Source organism: Echinococcus granulosus (genome assembly GCF_000524195.1).
Source record: "Echinococcus granulosus chromosome Unknown EG_S00107, whole genome shotgun sequence".
NCBI classification, from domain to species: domain Eukaryota; kingdom Metazoa; phylum Platyhelminthes; class Cestoda; order Cyclophyllidea; family Taeniidae; genus Echinococcus; species Echinococcus granulosus.
Genome location: NW_020170487.1, coordinates 265,721 through 273,289, shown reverse-complemented (window position 1 = coordinate 273,289; position 7,569 = coordinate 265,721).

Here is a 7,569-nt window from a genome sequence, read left to right as displayed (position 1 = left end):
ACTGCAGGGCCAACACCCTCTTCTCCACCACTACGCATTCAACATCGTCAGTCTGGATTATGATGTCCTTATTCAGCACCCTGATTGCATAAAGCATATTAAATTCATGGTATTTTTCCTACCTGTTCATTATACGTTAGAATGTAGTCGCACTCAAATAAGAGGGGATGTACTTGTCAGTTGATTACACGTGGCAGATTGGGTCCCCAATGTTCAAACTAAAGTGAACTCATTGTCGTAAGCACTTGCCATGAACCACGCATTTTGACGAGGTGTTGCTGCTTTGGAGTGAGCGGCTGCCCCCACTTACATAATGAAACTGGTCCATTCAAATTAATAATTAGTGTCTACAGGCCTCTCGCAAGGTGGTGCTGAGAGTAGCCAAATTGTGGGCAGTAGAGTGCGGAGTAAATCCTCAATGTCGTTGCTGCATGGGGGAACACGAATGCATGAAGATGTTATCATGCGTTGGACACAACTTTTGGCACTAGGGTTTCGTGAGCATGCCTTGCCATGGCAGATGCATTACAGTTTGGACTTGCTTATAGCAATCTTCTAAATACCAGTGACATTTGACAACTTGTTCATCAAGAAAGCGTACACCTTGTGAAGTTGTTTATTACTCGTTGTGATGCCCAAACATTTGCGGTTTGAGCAGTTGCTCTGAAATAACTTTAAGGTCATTTTAAATAGAATTATACTGAATGATGTTAAATCTCTGATGCGTGTTATGCAAAATGGCATAAGAAAAGAAATTCAGCATTTTAATATTTTTGGTACATCAGATCGCCACCGATAATGAACAACATGATGAAGAATAATCTTTCTATCAAGAGAACTAGCGAAGTACCACAAAATGCGTATTTTCATCTTTGTAAACCAAACAATCATTTTACGGTAAAGATGGTCAGAAACGTACCCAAGTCATTTATTAATGACCGAATATTGCAGCCAAACCTCCTCATTTCCAGATGGAATCAAGTTACCGAAACGCCTTCTAACGTAAATTGTTTTGCCCATGAACAACAGTAAAACTCATGCTCAGCCACTCGCATCTCTAGGCCTAAAAAACGAAGGACCTGAAACGTCGTTTTTCTTTCCTCTACCTTACCCTTTTTAAGAATTTTGTAGAATGTTGAGTGAAGGCCGAGTATAGACCTGTTTGCACTATTGTACAACTCGTTAGGAATGGAGAGTGGCTATTCTTATGGCTGCCAGTACTTTTATCAAGGTGCCGCATATATCACTCTTTGCAACTCTTTTTTATCCCCTTTATCATGCTTGGGACTGACGGTATAGGATTTGCTCAAAATCTGCGTTAAAACTGCTTATAGAGTTGCTGCAGGCTTACTATAGGACACATTAAGTTCACGAACAACTTATTTTCCTACTAAATCTCAAGACTACCTTCAGTGGACTCTGAGGTAAGGCAAAAGGGGGCATAAACAAATCAGTAGAACCGGCGTGCATATGAATAATTATTTATTCAGTCCAACTCAACACGCGTTTAGGGTGTCAGTACCTAAAATTCCTTCAACTGTAGCCATCCTGAGGTAATTATCCCTTTTATTTGAGTTTTTTGTAAAACAAATAAGATGGTGTGAAAGATGGAGCATCGTTGGTTAGACCCATTTGGTAAGAACACGGCAGGGTGGCTGGAATCCCCAAGATGAGACGCACACAGAAATGTGTGCTTGAAAAACATTTAACAACTTCAAATATCAGTGGCATTTGACAACTTGTCTAGCTTATAAAACTACTCCTTGTGAGGTTATTTAACACTTGCTGTGGTGCACAAACTACCATGGTTTGAGCAGTTCTTCTAAATAATTTTAAGGCGACGTTAAATAGCACTATGCTGGATTGTGTTAAAGCTCTGAAGCGCGTTACACTTAATGGTTTAACTACAATATTTCAATATTTTCAGTACATCAGGCCGTCACTGTTAATGAACTGCAAGACAAAGAATAATCGGTTCTTTAAGAAAACAAATGATGTCCTCAAAATGCATATTCTCGTCCTTACAAACCAAACAATCATTTTCAGGCAAGGACAGTCAGAGACCACAAGACCGTGAGCATCAGACATTATGAAATGGGAAAGGGATATCGGCGCGCATGTAGGTTAATCAAGGTGCATATTAGTGTAGGAACCTAAGCATACACCCGTCAGAGATATAGCAGTTTGTGGACCACGTTTTGTAACTATTTTTCATTCATCATATCATGCTTAGCTGCTGGTGCAAATTCTGCTGTAAATCCACACTAGCACCATTTTGAGGAGTGGTAAAAGGTTTGCTATAAAGCAAATGGAGTTTGAAAAATAATTATGTCTTGGCATAACTACAGTACTGCATGAGAGGACGCCGAGGTAAAAAAAGGGACGTATGAGTGAATTAGTAAGAACTGTGTACGAATGAGTAATTGCTGATTCATAACCACCCAAAGCATTCGTAAGGGATTGTAACTTGAAAATCTTAAATGCGTTTTGCCTCAAATAATTTTAAATAAATGGAGTGGCTTTAAATATTGATAATCGTTGTTAGACCCTTCGGGTAATTATGCATTGTTAATGTGGATTATAAAAGAAAGGTATTTTAGTAAGAGTAATAAAAAGCTCCTATCTTTAGATTAATAACTTTCTAGAGAGGAAGTTAAAGTCTACCCTTGGAAATTATGGTATTGTGCACCAGTCTGATCGTAGTTGGAAGAACAAGAGAAAGGCAGAGTGATTAAAGCACCACAGTTTGAAGGTAGGAGTGAAGTTGCACTATGAATGGAGGCTTTTGTTGCAGGGTCATCACCCTCTTCTCCACTACTGTGCATTCAACATCGTCCTCCTAGATTATGATATCCTTCTTCAACACCTTGATTGCATACACCCCTTGGGGTTTTTTTGTGCTCTGACAAAGTGAGTTGGGAAAGCAAAAATAAATGAGTTCCAAACGCAATTTACTAATCATTTCTACCCTTAAGAAAATATTTTCCATAAACAAAATTACTGCATATCTAAATGTCCATCTTCCGGAAATGCGAACCTTCCACAAAGAGACCCAAGGGAAGTGCTCTCATAGACTATCTTGGAGTTACATCTACTACAGCGGGGGGAGTTGCTTGTTCTAATCAGTCCAGTTAAAGCCCGCCCAACTAAGAATCTAGTCATTCCAGAGCAGTTGTTTTGTTGTAAGCATGGCGAAAAAGAAGGTATGCTGATGGTGAAATCAAGGGGCTTTAATTTTTTGAGCATTCAAGCCCCAGTCAAATCAAGTCTATATCAGAACATCACCAGATAATTTTCTATCCTTATTGCCCCGATGGAAAGGATAATTGTCAACCTTTCACGGAGGTATTCGCAAGAGGCGAGGCCTGGACCACCTTCAAACGCACCCACTTCACGGCTCACTGGGTCGACTATTTTTTTTTAATTGTGTAAATACATAGCTCTCTAGATAGGTTGAAGTGATACGCCTAATTGCAACCAATTTTTTGGGAAATTTGGCTATTTTATTCAAGCAACATTAATTAAAAGTTCAGCATGGGCGAAGCCACTAAAGGTAGCACATGCTGTTTCGATGGATGTTTCTACACATGCTTAACTGGAAGGGACTGTGGACAGTTCACCGGTAAAATTTTCAGTTTGATTTGGTCGACTCTTCCCATTAGTTTCGTGGGCACTTAAAGCTTAGCTATTATACATCCACTGGGCGGCTTCGTCTCCTGATATGTCATTGGCCTCCAGCCCTTTTTTGGTTCGCCAATACATGTTCTGCCTAGTATTATCTCTTTATTCTTCGTAAGAATGTTTACTTCTTCTTAAAAAAAATGCAGAACTTTTTAGATTAGACCCTTAGGGCACTCCAATATATGACCACCCGTGTTAATATTACCAATGTTTATAATCATTGCCCCAACGACCACCAGTTTGTGGTGACCAAAAGTGTCTCACTAGCACAATTATCTCCCTCTTATCACCCTCTTGCCTAGAAAACAGTATTTGAATGCACATGGCTTCTTTTTAACCTCTACCACTTCTTTTAAACATGAAATCGACAAAATGGGTCAGCTTGAAGTGACAAATGCAGGCAGTGGAATTGGAGTCATGGTTGCAAGTTAACAAATTATTTTGCCTCACCTTTAACGAAAGATCTACTTTCGTTGGGGCAACGGCCCAATGGGACGGGAATAAGTAACTATCCGTCAAGTGGAGTATAATCAGGTTGGCAGGTGAAAATTGTAACTAATACTTCCCGATGGGACTGTTAATGTTAAGGAGTGGACAAGTTCACTTTGTCACATCGCAACACTTGAGTGTGCAAGTAATATTGTCACATCCCTTCACAAACACTGTTCACCCTGTAATCATTTTCACCATTGACCTAAAAAAGTTTCGGCTAGTTAATTGCAACTATAACCTTTTCCCTCTCTTCTTTGTCTAAGTTTTCTTTATTGTGCACATCCTGAGGGACAGTTTATCCTAACGAACCAGTTATTGCCAGTCGTTTGAGTCTTTCAATCCTACCTTTATATCAAGGAATCTCACTCCCTAGGCATAATCAAAGCTACGCTTGCTACTATCTTACTTTTCCTGAATTTAACATTTGAGCAAAAGTGAGTTTGAAGGCGGCTGTAAGGACCGGTATCAGAAGTGGTATTTTGCGAAGTTTTCCACTGAATTTTGTAGGCTACTCAAGGGGGGTGGTCACTACAAGACGGTTATCAATTTTCTCAATGTTTGATCTGCAATACCGTGTTGAATGCCTCCCTGTACTGCAAGGTGAAACTGTACAGATGCAGTGTTTTTATTACCTGTAGGCCACTGAGCGGCTCATACCTTTGCTATCACATAAAGTCTAAAATGCTTGGTCATTATGAAAATGGCAAGATTTCTAGTTAAACAATACTTTTCCAATTCATCTGCTGGGTAAACGGCAGTATGAACAAAGACGTGTCCTCAATCTCGTACATCCACTTTTGGGAATGCACCGTCTCTCGTTGTATTGCTAGCATCGGCAGAGCACGGCACTTACTGTAATGCTTCAAAAGCCTTTATCATGGGCTTCCTTCTAACACACATTTTCGCAGTCCACTTTTTCTTAAGAATATGTTAAGAGTTCGTGATTTCAGCAAAATCTTTTCCATGAATGTTTGCTATACCCAGTCGCCATACCTAAAATTGTGTTGCCCGACCTACCAAGCACGGCCCGGATGGAGGTTGAATGGCCTTGGCTTTTATCAGCTCCCATACTACTCCTTGGAAAAAGGCAACCACACACCACTAGGCTGCTTGCTGGACTGCATCCAAGACGAGAATTGGCATCATTGTTTCATGGTATTAAATCTACAAGTTTGATGCAAAAAAACCTTCTTCTATTAGCTAAGTGTCAGAAGATTTCTTCCTATCAAGTAAAGCCTGGGTTGCAATTTCAAGAATCGAGGCTGTAGAGCAACCTCTGAAATTACACAGGCGTTGGATAGCGTCTGCAGATTGTTGTACATCAAATCTCTGCAGTAGGGGTGACTCCGGCAGGCCCCTATGTTCCAAAAATGCAGCTCCAGTTGTGCGCTTAAAAGAACAGTTGGTAGGAAATGGCGAACTTTGAAGGTCAAGAGCTGGCTGTACTTTCGTTGTGAAGTGGCACCAAACCTCTGTGACCTTGCATCCGCCACTTTAACCTCACCATGACCCAAATGAAAATAAATGGGATGTCATTATCGGCATGAAGGAAGCCTCTAAACGGGAAATAGGAGGGCACAAATTCCATACTTGCAGTAGCTTTCACTAGCTTCTCAATCCCTTCTCTCCGTCAGCAGCACATTTTCTATCCCATTATTTCGACTTCTTTGTCTTTGAAAAATATGCCCAGCACAGCAATGTCCCACCACAGATGCAAGGGATTTAATACAGGCGAATAGGTCCAGGCTTTCCTTCGATTGTTCTATTCATTTACTCGAATTCGTGAGTTTCATAGGCAATATCCTCAGGTCAAAATCAAAGGAGTCGGCACTTAAAACGAAGGACGCACTTCTTTCGACAAATGTCGAATAACTTTGAACTTGGTTCAATACTGACTGATTCGTATCTCTTCTACCTTCCGACAATGGCACTTGTAATAAAGTCCCAGCCGAATTTAAGCAGACTCAATTTGATCTTCGAGCGGTAGAAACAAGTGTGATTATTAGTGTGGTTAGAATGTGCCCCACAGGAGGTCCCCTTTGGTGCAGTCTTTTGATTTTCGCCTACATCATCCCTTTAGCATAAGTCATAGCTGCACTTCAGATGTCAAACCAGGCCTATTATCCAAGGTCCTGGTCACAAAATTTGGAGCGAGAACTCGTTTACGATCCTTGACCCTGGGAGTTGTTTCATTTAACTGTGACACATCCACGCAGTGTTCATCATCAGGGTGAGAACAACTGGCTGTCAGTCATTCATAACAAAAGTGGTGGCTACTTTGGAATTAAGCCTCAAAGTCTCCAAAGGATGGCGCATCTAGTTGTAAAGTTTGACCGCAACCTACTGGATTCAAGCCAATTTTAATCTAGTTTGCAATGATCTTATCACCATGTCAAGGCTTGTGTTTTACCAGCGGGGCACGATTCACAAAAACTGTGAAAAACTTGAAGTGGTGCTTGCATTTATCAGCATCAGTTTTTACGCAAAGAAGTGTTTTTTATTCCAAGTTTATTCTGGTTGTTTCGACAGCATTTGCCAGCACAATAAATTCAAAATCCTTGGATTATGATGCACTAAGCACTGTGCATTACCGGCGAATGGAAATGTGTCGCCTTTTTGTAAAAGATGGTAGGAGGAACTGGGCGCAATATGTCCAGGGAAATCTGTTTTAATTAAAATTACATGCACCTTCAGTGCACATCAAAACCAAACCACACATTCTGGCTACATACAGTAAGTTTAAATTCTATGACTGGTCTTGGTACCACATGACGGCAATAACAATAAAAGGAGTTGAATTTGTTAAAAGAATGGGTTTGCTTTTATAGCTACTGCAGTAATGATGGCACTGGCTACACCGAGGGGTGCGCCTGTGGCAGTCACCTCCGCTCCACTCCGCAGGCTCCTTGTGCACTTCCAGTCTGGAAGCAGTCAATGCAGTTCTGACAACTATGGAGCTAATTACATCTATCTGCGGTCGAAGATCCACCCCAGCTTAGAGAGGCAGTCCGATCTCTTACCCTCGAGTGACCCTAACTTAGGATTTGCTGATTCAAAGGCTGTTTTGTCAAACAACAGTGTACATTACCTTGAAGAAGGATTCAAGAGGAACTAAAAATTGTCATTTGAATAGTCCACCCTTTCACAACACCCGTGGGTACTTCGCATAAAGTATTATTTCCAATTCAGATGCTCTAAAGCGAATCCCTACCTGAATTCAAGGGCACTCCTAGACGACCAGAATGCAAGTGATTTAGGACCCGTAAAAAAATCTACAGCATCTCGATTCGCTAGAATCCTGATCAAGACATTAGAAGTGGAACTGTCGCGATGGAGTATTGGTTTACTGTCTTGCAAGGAAGTTGTTATAGGTGTCGCGCTCACTCAATAATTCCC